Raw genomic sequence first — 12,894 nt, 5'->3', positions numbered from 1 at the left:
TGTAGCATACACCATCACCGAACGACCGGCCGGTCGACCACCTCCATGCAAAAATCTGTTTCAGAATATGAAAAAATTATACTAGACGGTCGACTTGCTAGACATCCCTCGATCATCCTTCCAGTTGACTGGTAATTTAATGAAATTTCATATTGTTTCATTAGAATGCGTGATATCAGGGAAAAAAAAAAAATTTACTCAAATTTTTAATTAAATTTAATAGAAAAAAGGTTAAACGTTTGAAATATTCTAAGCCAAAAGGAAAAAAAGAACCGGGATATTTTAGTACTTTCAGATAGGTATGTTTGCTAGTGAGCTTCTGGTCTTGAGAGCTTCTATTTGCACATACCCTTTCCACTCTTTGCACATCCTTCTCACTACACACACCTAAAAAATTAATCCCAAATTATTTTACTCACTGCACACACCTTTTATTCTACATTTACCCTCACACACACACACACACACACACATACACACACACCCCTAGACCCCCAAACCCATTTCTCCGAATGGTTTTGCACACACCCATTCCATTGTCAGCCCTGTCTCTCATACACATCCATCTCTCACAATCTACCTTTCGTCCCCAAAAGCTGCATCCATCCATTAAAGACATCTTATTGAACCATTGAAGGAATTCTTCACATTTGGGAGAACTTAGGTTAGTTTACTTATTTCAATCATCATTTCTATTTCATTTATAATGTAAGGTTTGTTTTTATCATTTTCGAAATGAACGAACGCATAGCCTATCGAAATGAGCAATCTGTTCCTCATTCGGAACTGGTTTTTCGAAAATAACCAACTTATTCAGAAGTAGCATTCTGAAAATTATCATTTATTTCAACAGTAGAATGTTAAATTTTTTTTAATTCTTTCGACATTGAACTTCCGAATATGTTTAATTTGGACAACATTCAACTTTTGAAATGAATTTGGTTTTTCGATTTTTAACTTCCGAACATAATAGATATCTGCGGTTTTCAACTTCCAAACGGTTTTGTTTTTTTGTTTTGTTTTTCCTCTTTTGTATATTATTTTTACAATTCCATACTCACTAAATATATTAGTTTTTGCAGATAATATGGATTCTGAATGTCAACAACATGTCCCACTTACTGCTTTAAATAGACGACGTTGTGAATTGGATGTTGACTATGAACGGGGACGAGAGCGTGGGCGAGGACAAGGTCGGGGTGGTGGTCGAGGTCGTGATTCAGTTTCGGTAGAATATGATATCCCCAGGCTGGTTATGAGGACGAGATTCGATATCCTCGTCGACTTTACCAGGCTATCGAGACTATGGCGCATGTCTTTAAAGGTCAGCACATTGACGAAGCTGGACCTAGTTCTACTGAACCTAGTTGTACTGGAGGTTGTTTTTCATCTTCGACATTGACATACAGTCGTAGGCCTAGTCGTAGGTATACAGATGATTCGTGACATATTATTTGTCAGTTGATGAATTTTTTGTGGTGTTTTTGTAAGCTGATATTGCTGTACGTATCTTTTAATGACATCATAAAAGATATTTTGTTATTAGAATGGAATGGTAACAATGGTCGATGACATTGTAAATGATATTTTGTTATTAGAGTGGAATGATAACAATGGTCGATGACATCGTAAATGATATTTTGTTATTAGAATGGAATGGTAACAATGGTTTATAACATTCAATCCATGCCACATAACACATCAACATCAAAAAACACATCCATTAATTTCTTCCATTGTTGTAACATTGTCAAATGAATACATGTGTCATTCGACATCAACAACATCAAATGTCTCTTGAGTAGCTATAGTATCATGACTGATGTCCTTGAAATACTGAATGTGGCGCACATATGCATCATCCCAATCGACAGCACAAGGGTGACGGTATTTTCGCCAATTAGTGGCTATAAGAGGAACTGGATGGCCTAGCTTAAAAAAAACCTGCACCAAATGTCACTTGAGTTAGTGGTCATACCTTATAACTTGTTGTACACACACAAAATGATAAGTTCTTATACCTGGACGAAATGATTTTCGTTGAAACTGCTAATTTAGTATGCAATTTACGAATTTGGAATATAAAATGAAAAAAAAAAAATTACTTCATTCGGAAGTACGGTGTCGAAAAAAATGCTACTGTTTGAATGTAGTTGTCCCAATTATTTTTACCGGTTCGAAAGTTGAATGTTGAACACTTTACATTATTTTGAACGACAACTTTCGAAATTAAATAATTATTTTGGTAGTAAACTATTGAATAAATTGATATATTTTGATCGTGGTTTTCCGAAAAACACTGAAAAAAAACAAAAATGACTTTTACATAGCAAAACTTACATTTTCTTAACTATCTTTCTCATAAACATTTATCTATTTATGAAAATCTGAATTTTCAAAAGTAAAATCTTTCATAACAATGATGAATAAGGATGGGGTTTAGTGTGTAAATTAATGAAAAGTTAAGAATCAAGAATGATGGTGTTTAGTGTGTAAACTAATAAATGGAAACTAACAATAAAGGGTTTTAGAGGATGAGGATGGAATGGGGGTTGTTTGGGATGACCTAAATAAGTGTACTTTTTGTCTTTTTACGAAAAGATGTGGAAAAAAATAGAGAGATGATGTGATGAAAAAAAGATAAAAAGATAAAAAGATGGATTATTTTAAGGTTACCAAACTTAGCCTGAATATGAAAGAATAGAGTAGCTACAATGGAGTTATGGAGCTTCAATATCTTCAACGTAAGTCTGGATGTAGATTGAGGAATTGTGTTTATTTAAATTATGTGTGATGTTCATAATATTAAATAAAATTATAATAAAAATAATTATCATCAAGTGTGCAAAGAGTCGAAAGGGTGTGCATATAGAAGCTCCCTCTGGTCCTTCCATACCAAAACTGATCGGGTTTAACTGTCGTGTACTCTTCCCCCGTATTTCCACAGAGAGAGAGAGAGAGAGAGAGAGATATGACGATGGCTGTTTTGAATACCTTATTTTCACAGCCTAAATGCAACCCCAATCCCCAAAATCAGGTAAAATTTCAATCACTTCTCGTTCTCAATCTCTCAAATTTTGCATTCAATTTTGCTCATTTCAATATTCATTTCATTGCTTTTTGTGACCAATCGTTTTCTATATGTTCATGTTCCGTTTGGCTGGTGAGAAAATCTGGCCAACCATTTTCAACCTCAACATTTTTACTTATGACAAGTCACAGCTTGAAGCCTTACACCGTTTCCATTTGGGGATATTTTACGTTTTTCATAACTCGAAGGTGTAAAATTGTGTAAATTTATACAATATTTGCTTCCATAATGCTTTACGCTGTATTTGGTTGAGAGATTTGGAAAGGGAAATTGAAAAGATGTGTGAAATTATGGAAAATTTAGATATTTTATTCACATTTCACCCATCTCTTCATTTTCCCATTTCAAATCACTTCCCAAATCTCCAACCAAACACAGCGTTGGAGAATTTTGCATGTGAATTTCTATTTATGCTCTATTTGTTTGGGCAGAAAATATTTTCTAAGGATATTTTTTTTCAGAAAATGTTTTTTGGAGAATATGTCTGCTGCTGCTGGTGGTGGAGGAATGAAGGTGGAGGTGGCGGCATGGTGGTGGGGTGATGGCGATGGTGATGGTGGTGTGGTGGTGGATGTGAGAATGGTGGTGGTAGTGTAGTGATATTGGTAAAATTTTAATTTGGAAAACATTTTTCACCTTTCAACATTTTCTGTCCAAATAGGTTTGTTTTTCATGAACCATGGAAAATGTTTTCCGTTAGACTTTCGTTTTCCATTGTATCAAACACCAGAAAGTACGGAAAAATATTTTCTGCCCAATCAAACGTATCTTAGTTTCCTCACATTTCTGTTTTAGGGAATTTATTGCCTTAGTTTTAAACAGTTCTTTGAAATTTGTGTTTTCACATTGGTTCAGCATACACAGTACTAAATGCACAAAGTTAAGACACAGAAAGTGTACTGTGTGGTTCAGGTTTATTTTAGGCATGACTCACATAACGCTCAAGATGGATCTCAGTCACACATTATACTTTTTGTGTATTTTCTGATTTTAATTTTGTGCAAATATCAATGCATAGGATTTATACAGACCTGAGTCAGTTTACTTGTAGAGCATTTACTCATATTTCATTAATTTTACCACAACAATTTTACCTCTGTTTTGGTTGTAACAGAGGATCTCTGTCTAGTTACATATATATGATTGATTATACACAGATAACAGACTTTCTAAAAAGGAGGAACTTATTTGGTTATCTCCTCTCCCACTAAATCTGTTTTAGATTTTCTTCGCATATACCATGCTTAATTTGATAAGAAATTTGTTTGGTTTTGAGATTCCAAATAGAGTTTTTTTGATTTTTTTTGTTTTTTGTATTTTGTTGTTTTTAGTGAGTTTTTTTTATCATATATTAGTCCATTGTTCTAATTTTTGTGTACTTAAAATGTAAAATAATCGTGAAGAAATCTACAAAGAATTCAATAAATACAAAAAAAAAAAAGAAAAGAAAATGTACTTAATTTTTATATTTTTTTTGTAGTTAGTGAATTTTTTAAAGATTTTTTCCCCTACAAATTTGTACTTTTAAGTGTATCTAGATTAAATAGATCCAATTTTTTTTTTTTAAAAATGATTAAAATATTAAAAAAATTCACTCAAAACCAAAAAAATACAGATTGAAAGCTCGAAAACTGTCTTTGGAAATTCCAAACAGAGTTTTTTTTTTTTTTTTTTTTTTTTTTTTTTTTTTTTGTCTTTTCAGACACAGAATTGAGCTTTCTATAATTGCTGTTATTTTCAGTGTCATTGGATCTTGGGTATTTTACATAGTATTTCTGGTACTTTGCAGCATTATCACAGGCATATAATTACTATTGAATAATGCTTGGTACCCTCTTTTGGGGGTCACCCCCTCACCCCCTTTGCCACGTGGCGGGGGGTGATTGGAGGAGCAGGAAAAAAAAGAAAAAGAAAAAGAAAAGGTAACCAATGAGAGAGAGAGGGGGTCAAAGGGGGTGGGGGGAAAAGGGGGGATGAATCATTACTCAATTACTATTTGTCACTTGTCAATTGCTTTTGTACTTCTAAGGTTTTTCAAAGCTGTTGTTTCTTATATCTGAAAAAATTCAAGAGACAACGAAAAAAAAACTAAAAGAAAAAGAAAGAAGCAGGACATGTTCTGTCCTCTTCGCAACCAAATCTGATATTGATTTACAACATGAGAATGACCAAGCTATTCATTAGTTTTTTTTTTTTTTTTGGTCCCATGGACATTTGTTAACCACAATGAAATTTTATATAACATTCTAGGCTGTCATCTTGGCTGTGGCCATTATAAGGGCAGCTGTTTCACAAATTATGTTGGAAGTTTTTTTGAATTTTTTCATTTCAAGGAAATATGGACAAGTCCTGTTCTTTCATGGGCACATTTAGGGGTTGAATTCTTTTAAATGGAATGCCATAGAGAAAGGCAATTGTCAATGGAGTGTCTCCAAATGCTAATGAGATCATTTTTTTTTTTTTTTTTTTCTTGTTTGTTGTATCTGGTGTGTTGCATGTCTTATTTTGAAGCGTTAGTCAATGAACAACACTTTGTGCAAATTATGCCAAAAGTTAGGTTTGTACCCAATTTACCTCTCCCAGAACCCCATCAAATGGGGATTAATTTGGGTGTAGTTTTTAGTCAATGAACAACACTTCCAAATTATTTTTGCAGGACACAGAGGTTCATGGATGCAAGGCAGCTCCACGTTCATGACACTTTTTCCAACAATGGAAGGACTCAGTCCCCGTTGCATTCTGTGTTTCCCACAAAACCAGAAGTTACCTCCATAGAGGATCTTTTTGAATTTATATGCTTAGGTCCCCTTCTAAACAAACTGGGTCTGACCTCGGAGATGGTGGCCGAGTCTATTGACCAGTGGTTAGCTTAGGGATTACATCAACTCAATGAACTCTATCTGACAATACCTCAGAAAGCTAGATTTTATCACTACTACATACCAGTCTTCGTATGGTGTGAACAACAGATTTCTCATCACAGGTCCATGTTTAAAGAGGGAGAAGATGTTACTCCTTTAGTGGTATATATAAGATGTTCTTTAGATCCCCCATTTTCTCTATCTGCTAGATTCTCATTCTATAGTCTTGATGTGTATTTACAACCAATGGACTATGTCATAAAGTTTTTGTAATGCAGATTGGTTTTAGTGCTCCACAAGGATGTGGAAAGACTACGCTCGTCTTTGCTCTAGATTATCTTTTCCAAATCACTGGCAGGTAGATTGAAGAATGGTGATATTTACTGTACAGAATAGATCTTGTCAATACTATGAGTCATATTATAACAAAATAAAAGAAATTTGTTAAATCACAGGAAGTCTGCTACAATCTCCGTTGATGATTTCTACTTGATCGCAGAGGATCAGGTAAAAAGTGTTCAAGGGAGTCTCCGGTTATTGCTTCTCTTCTTTGTGCTTTTGCTTTCTGATGTAAATTTAATTTGATTTTAGGCTAAATTGAGAGAAAGTAATCCAGGAAATGCTCTTGTAGAGGTAGTAATTAGCACATTCCTTTTCTTAGCTTGCAAGATTAGGCAATACTTTTAAATCTTTAGATAATGGAGATTATTTCCTCGCGCACAGTTTCGTGGAAATGCTGGAAGCCATGATCTTTCATTATCTGCTGAAACATTGACTGCTCTAAGCAAACTGACTAAAGAAGGTGAGAGTTTTCCTTCATTTTTCTTTGCATTTTAAGTTTGTCTAGTTTTAATAGGTTATCACGCAAAGTGGGGAATGAATTTTATCCATGTGCTCGTTAGGTATGAAGATGAAGCTACCCCGACATGATAAAGTGAGCTCTCAACACCATTTGAAATACTTATCAATTAAAGGTTGCTTATCATACTTATCAATTAAAGTTTGGTTATCATAGTTTTTTTGTTATGCAGTCTGCATATAATGGTAGGGGTAACAGAGCTGATCCTTCAACATGGCCAGAAGTTGAAGGGCCTCTATTGGTAAGGAGGATATTCACCAATTTATAGCTTGCAAACGGTGGGTTTGGGGTGATGAATTTGGATGGGTCCAAAATTATGCCTGTCAAACCATCTGCCAGCCAGAATAACTACATCTTCTCTTCAAAATGCATTAAAATGAATTTTGCAATATATATTCAACGTTGACCAATTGGTCTAGGGGCCAGAAAAAAGAAAGACTGATTGTTGGGTGGGTGTCTTTGCCTTCTTGTTTCTGGTTACATTGCCAGCTCTATTATTATTATAATTGTTATTTTTTTTTTTTCTGTAGGAGAAGATTTGAAGTCTAATTTTTCATCATTCTTGTTCTTTTGGTTTTCTTTTAGGCTATTCTGTTTGAGGGTTGGATGCTTGGTTTTAAGCCCCTTCCGGTTGAAGTTGTCAAAGCTGTCGATCCACAGGTCGGAGCCCCCTTAGATATTGTAGCCAAGAGCACATTGGTTTCTGTTTTTTACAGATTCATTGTCTCTGACTTTACTCTGATGGGGGTCCATTTTAGCTCAAGCTGAAGCTTAATTTTACAGCTGGAGACAGTGAACAAAAATTTAGAAGGTTATTATGATGCGTGGGACAAGTTCATAAAAGCATGGATAGTTATCAAGATCAAAGACCCAGATTGTGTCCACCAGTGGCGATTGCAGGTTGTCCATTGCCAATAATTTTTTTTTTTAGTAAATTTATTTAATATTTTTTTTAACATAAAATCCTTATCCCTTGCAATGTCTGGGTAATTTGCAGGCAGAAGTCGCAATGAGAGCAGGTGGAAAGCCCAGGATGTCTGATGAGGAGGTGGGCGTTTAGCTAGTAAATTCTCATTGAATGTTATATTTCTTGCTTCGAAGGATCTGCAAAATATTTAAAATTTTGGATTTAATTGTTTTATACTTTATTGGGGGGTTTATTTCAGCTTATGGACTTTGTTTCGCGATATCTCCCAGCATACAAGGCTTATCTCCCGACACTGTACTCCAAAGGCCCCACCGGTGCTGATCTAGACAATCTCCTTCTCATTGAAATCAATGAAGGAAGGAATCCCATCCTCACTAGGTATAACCATCCTGATAATTATTTACGTGAAGTCCTTTTGATTTTTGAAAATTGTGTCACTGCCATAGGATTGCATTCGGATAGAGCATAACCATCTGTAGTGTAAAGTAGTCATATTTGCGTCTGATTCAGTTTCAATGTAAACGAAATGAGGCTACGCTTTTTAAATGAAAGAAAGAAAAAAAATCTGTTTCTGGTGGTGGTTGAAAGCATGTTAAAGTTGATAATGGTGAATTAGGAGAAGAAACCAATACTCTTTACAGACTATTAAGGCTCCGTTTGGATAAATAGATTTGAAATTACGGGAATTGAGGTTTAAACTTTGTAAAATTCTAGGAAGGTTAATCAATGGATGTAGATAGCTAATTCTGAAGTAAAAGATGACATACAGATAGGAGAGATAAATTTTGTTAGTATATTCTTACAAGTATAAATAGAATCATTGAGTGAAGGATTTCAAATAAATATGTTCGTCAAGGATTTCGAATAAAATGCTCAAATCTATTCTTGAAATCTAAATCTAAAATACTAAATTGAATTAAATGTTACATCCTTGAATGAGTGATGTCAACTCCATTCATTTCAAATTCATAAATGCAAACGCAATCTAACAGTAAGGGCGATTTCTGTTGCAAGTGAAACTAAGAATTTGGAGTTAGTCCATGCAGTATAAAGCTGTAAACCCTTATTTTTCTTTCTAAGCGAATAAAAAAAAAAAATAAAAAAAAAATTGAAGATATAGGTAGAGATTATTTCTTAATTTTAGGTAAAACTGGGTAACATAATAATTCTAAAAACAATTTGAAAACTCATCTCATTCACCTCTCAATAATCTCAGTACATAAAAGCAGAAACACTAATGTGAAGGTGACAAAACGCTTGCATGGCACAGATATGTGTTTGTAGAGTTTTAGTAAATGAACTATGCGCAGTCACAGCATAGAACATCCAAACAACACTCGCAAGTCTCGTAGCAACAAAAGCAGCAACACAACGCGAACAAACTGTGTCAGAAATATCAGGAACGAAACAAGTAATTAGAATGGATAGAAAACCAGTGGCACAAAAGCTGAAATTTTTTTTTTTTTGGCTGCTTTTATAGTTAATTTGAAACACAAGAGAGAATGTACTACGGCTCTGTTTGGTTTCAGTTTAAGCCAAAAAATATTTTGGTAGTTTGTTTCAGCTTATTTAACTGACAATTGAGAAAAACAAATTTTTTAACGGGATCCATAATTTTTGTCTAGTGATAAAAAATTCACATTTGTTTTGAAGTTTTTTGTCTTTAGTGATTTTATTATTTTTATTTTTGTAACTTCTTAGGTATTTTTAGATTAGGAAGATCTAAAAGGACGAAAATTCCCCCAACCCCCCCCCCCAAAAAAAAAAATGATAAAGACCAAAAATTAAAAAAATCCAAACCCTACATAAACTTTCCCAATAATGAAAAATAACTTTTTTAGCATTTGTCAAATGAATCAAAAAAAAAAAAAAAAGGGCAAAAGAACTACTGAAAAATCATTTGCCAAAGCAGCCGTAATATTATGTTTGGATCTTGAATTTGTAGAGAAAGAAGAGGGGAAAGAAATATGAGAATTGAAGTAGAAGCAAATTTCCTTTTCCTTTCTATTTATTTTGTCTTTTCTCTTTCTTTTTCATTTCTCTGCATAAATCAAACACAACTTAAAGGAGATGAAAGAGACACAAACCAAGCATAGAGGCATCCTTTCTCATTATGCCGCTTTTGGACATGGTCAAAGTAGGCCATATTTTCAGAGGCTGGGGCTTCCATATTCATCTTGTGATGTATTTGACTAAGAAGGTGGAGAGAAAAAGGAAGATAGTCTGTCGATTCAATTGCAAAGTAGAAAGCAACTTGTGTTCTATTTATAGGGATGGATGGAAGGGTAAAAGGGTTTTACTTATAGGTTAAGCATTATCTAAATATATGGAGAAATTGCTTAGAAAGTGCCCCCAAATCACCATTAATGTTGTTATCATCTATGGTAGGTAGGTAGCAAAGTAAAAAGGAAAATTCTATTTTCACACACTAAATTATCTCTGTGTACATCTTTTCTTAATTCACACATTTAGTAATTTGATTTTTATTTCTTTATCTCAGTCCACACACTTCACATTCCAAATATACTCTCACATTCTCTGTGCACATCCTCTCATTCTATCATTTCTTACTCCAAAAACCTTAACCCTAACTACACCAGCTACCGGCGACGGCGGCAGCAGCGACGACATCAACCACAGCCCCTTCCCAGCCTCTCAGCCATTCTCGCACAGCCCCTCATACTGCCGTCACCTCCATCGCCGGTCACCGTCACCTTTGCAATCCACCTCCCCATTTATTCCCCAGTCTTCTTCGCCCCCTCCCCAATCCTCTCCGCCCTCTCCATCGCGACGTAACCTCCTTCCTTCACCACGATCGATCGATTGATCGATTAACAGAGAAAGAAAAAGAGACAGAAAGAGATTCAATGGTTGATGCTCAAACAAACCCTATAGATTCGATAGTTGATATCTGTACATACTCAATTGGTTTAGCGATTGATATCTGAACGGTTGCGATTTCTCCGGCGATCTACAGAGAAAGAAAAAAGACGAAATGGGAAGGTTAGGGACTAAAAGGAGTGGGGAAAGTGAAAGGAAATGCTGTGTATGATTGAGATTTGGGCATGGGAGGCAATGGCCGGCGGTGAAGTGGCTATTGAGATGGTGGTGGGTGAGATGTGTATGGAGAAATTATGAGATGTGTGGGTGAGATGGTGGGTGAGATGGTAATTTTGTTAAAGGATAAAATTGTGATTCTGAAAAAATTCATTAAGTGTGTGGAGTAAGAAAACTTGGTGTATGGAAATAGAATTTCCCAAACAAAAATGGCAAAGATATATTACTAATTACTGTATATACCCATGGGTTTTATACCAAATATGCCCTCATCATATTATTGATTAACAATTTGTTTTTTAGGGTCAGTTTTTGTAATCGTTAATAGAGAAAGATTTCTTTGTGTTTTGTGACGTATGAGAGCTAAACAACTTTTGGTACATAAATGTAGATAAGGATTTCTTTTTTGTCATGCATTTTTAAGTTCTAGGGTTGATTAAAGGTTAAGATAATCATACAAGGACATAACTGGTAAATGGAAAAAACAGTAATGGTCCGTTATTAGTTTAAAGATGTGATTATTTTTTATTTGTGACGACACTTTCAAAAACTCATTCATGTAGATAAGGCTCTTATTATGATGTTATTTAATAGATTCTGGTCCCATGAGAGTAGCCAATAACCTTTAATGAATAATATATTGCACTGTTGAGGTGAAATTAAGTTTATGATCGGCATAACAATAAATCATGACACTGAGCAGAAAAATAGAAGCCACATGATAGGACCAACATGTTGGTGACATATCCCTAGTGATGAAAAAAGATATACACCCATAGTCTGAATGACTACTTACAACACTTCTTCTTTCATTGTAGAAAAATCTAACTTAGCCATCAGAGTGTCTACCTGGCCAAACCATCAACCGAATAACTCTAGTTGTTTGTTGTATGTGCATTCATTTGAACCTCAAGTATATAGGGAAAAAAGGAGCTAGTCACACCACACTTAACGATCACAACAACCACAACATAGTCCATTTTTAAGGAGATCGAATTAAAGACTTCATTAACCAAGATAGTAATATTGTCAACCAGATGTCACTGAGCTACAAAGACATTAGTAGCCAATGAGTCATAATGCATCATATTGTGATTTGAAAAAAGAGGAATGACTTCATGATTATTGACAATGCAAACATTATTTTATGAAAAAAAATTTACATACTTTTCTTTCTTCCTGATATGACACTGTGGGTAAGAGGTGTGGTTAAAGGTAGTCCGGGAAGATGGCGGGCACTTCAATGGCCTGAGATCACCGGAGGTGGAGAAGAAGAGGTCAAGGCAAGCTTGGAGAGGGAGAGGTTGGCAGTGATAGACCTTGAATATTAATGCAAAGTGAGAGAGGGTGTTTAAGTATGAAACTTGATTGTATTGTTGTTGTTGTGTCTCGCTGCATATACGATACGTTATATAGGCCACAAGAGTATTGGAGCCCAAGCAAACTGTTGGACAGGTGGCTCGTTCTCCTCAACTCTGCCAGAAGTGATATAAGCCCTTCTGTCGTCTGTGGTTTGACGGCAGGCGGAGAGCAACGTTTCATGGCAGGCAGAAAGTAACGTTTCGTATATACATCGGATGACATGAACGTAAGGTCATTATTGCCTCTTCTCCAAGCCTGGTCGAGATGGAGTTGTCTTAGCAAGAAGACAAACATCTCGACGATCCCATGACCTCAGCCGCCAGTCCAGTATCCTCTGATGATCCCGAGCAGTAGTACCTAGGTTCTGCTCCCAACCTAGGCATCCAAGTAGATAAATGGGCCAGGGCCCACCTTAATGTTTAAAAGAGCCAGGGGCTTGCCTCTAGGCGACCAAGTAGGAGTTTGGGCCGCAGGCCTATCTCAATGTTTAGGAGAGCCATTGTTTATCAATCCAAGTCCAAGTGAGCCGGGAGTTGATTGTATTGTTGTTTGGCCTTGGAGCGAGGTATGAAGGACCATGGGCCCTGGGGCCATGGTGCTGCCTATTGCAGGGCTCTTCATATATAGATATATTTGGGCTTATATGTATGCTCCCGCTTAGGCTAAGCATATAGTCTTGGCTGCCTTGGCACATGACGCCCGTAGGGCTCGCCATGTAGCAAACATACGACATGCC

At 35.6% G+C, this 12,894-nt stretch overlaps 1 long non-coding RNA gene and 1 pseudogene across 2 annotated transcripts; one reads left to right on the top strand and one right to left on the bottom strand.

Annotated features, from left to right (window-relative positions):
• The first annotated feature begins 3,075 nt into the window (after positions 1-3,075).
• LOC114302428 (D-glycerate 3-kinase, chloroplastic-like) lies at positions 3,076-8,311 on the top strand (annotated as a pseudogene). The gene is made up of 12 exons (XR_014357401.1): positions 3,076-3,279; positions 5,748-6,114; positions 6,231-6,310; positions 6,408-6,459; positions 6,544-6,585; positions 6,676-6,754; positions 6,855-6,886; positions 6,984-7,052; positions 7,397-7,471; positions 7,595-7,711; positions 7,809-7,859; positions 7,978-8,311. The product of XR_014357401.1 is annotated as a D-glycerate 3-kinase, chloroplastic-like (transcript).
• A 417-nt stretch (positions 8,312-8,728) lies between these two features.
• LOC145813939 (uncharacterized) lies at positions 8,729-10,008 on the bottom strand. Its single transcript, XR_014357402.1, has 2 exons — positions 9,827-10,008; positions 8,729-9,121 (listed from the first exon to the last, which is right to left on the bottom strand). It is a non-coding gene; the product is annotated as an uncharacterized LOC145813939 (long non-coding RNA).
• Between the last annotated feature and the right edge of the window lie 2,886 nt (positions 10,009-12,894).

Source organism: Camellia sinensis, chromosome 15 (assembly GCF_055761805.1).
Source record: "Camellia sinensis isolate YWXY chromosome 15, ASM5576180v1, whole genome shotgun sequence".
NCBI classification, from domain to species: Eukaryota; Viridiplantae; Streptophyta; class Magnoliopsida; order Ericales; family Theaceae; genus Camellia; species Camellia sinensis.
This window is presented reverse-complemented; position numbering and strand designations above follow the sequence as displayed.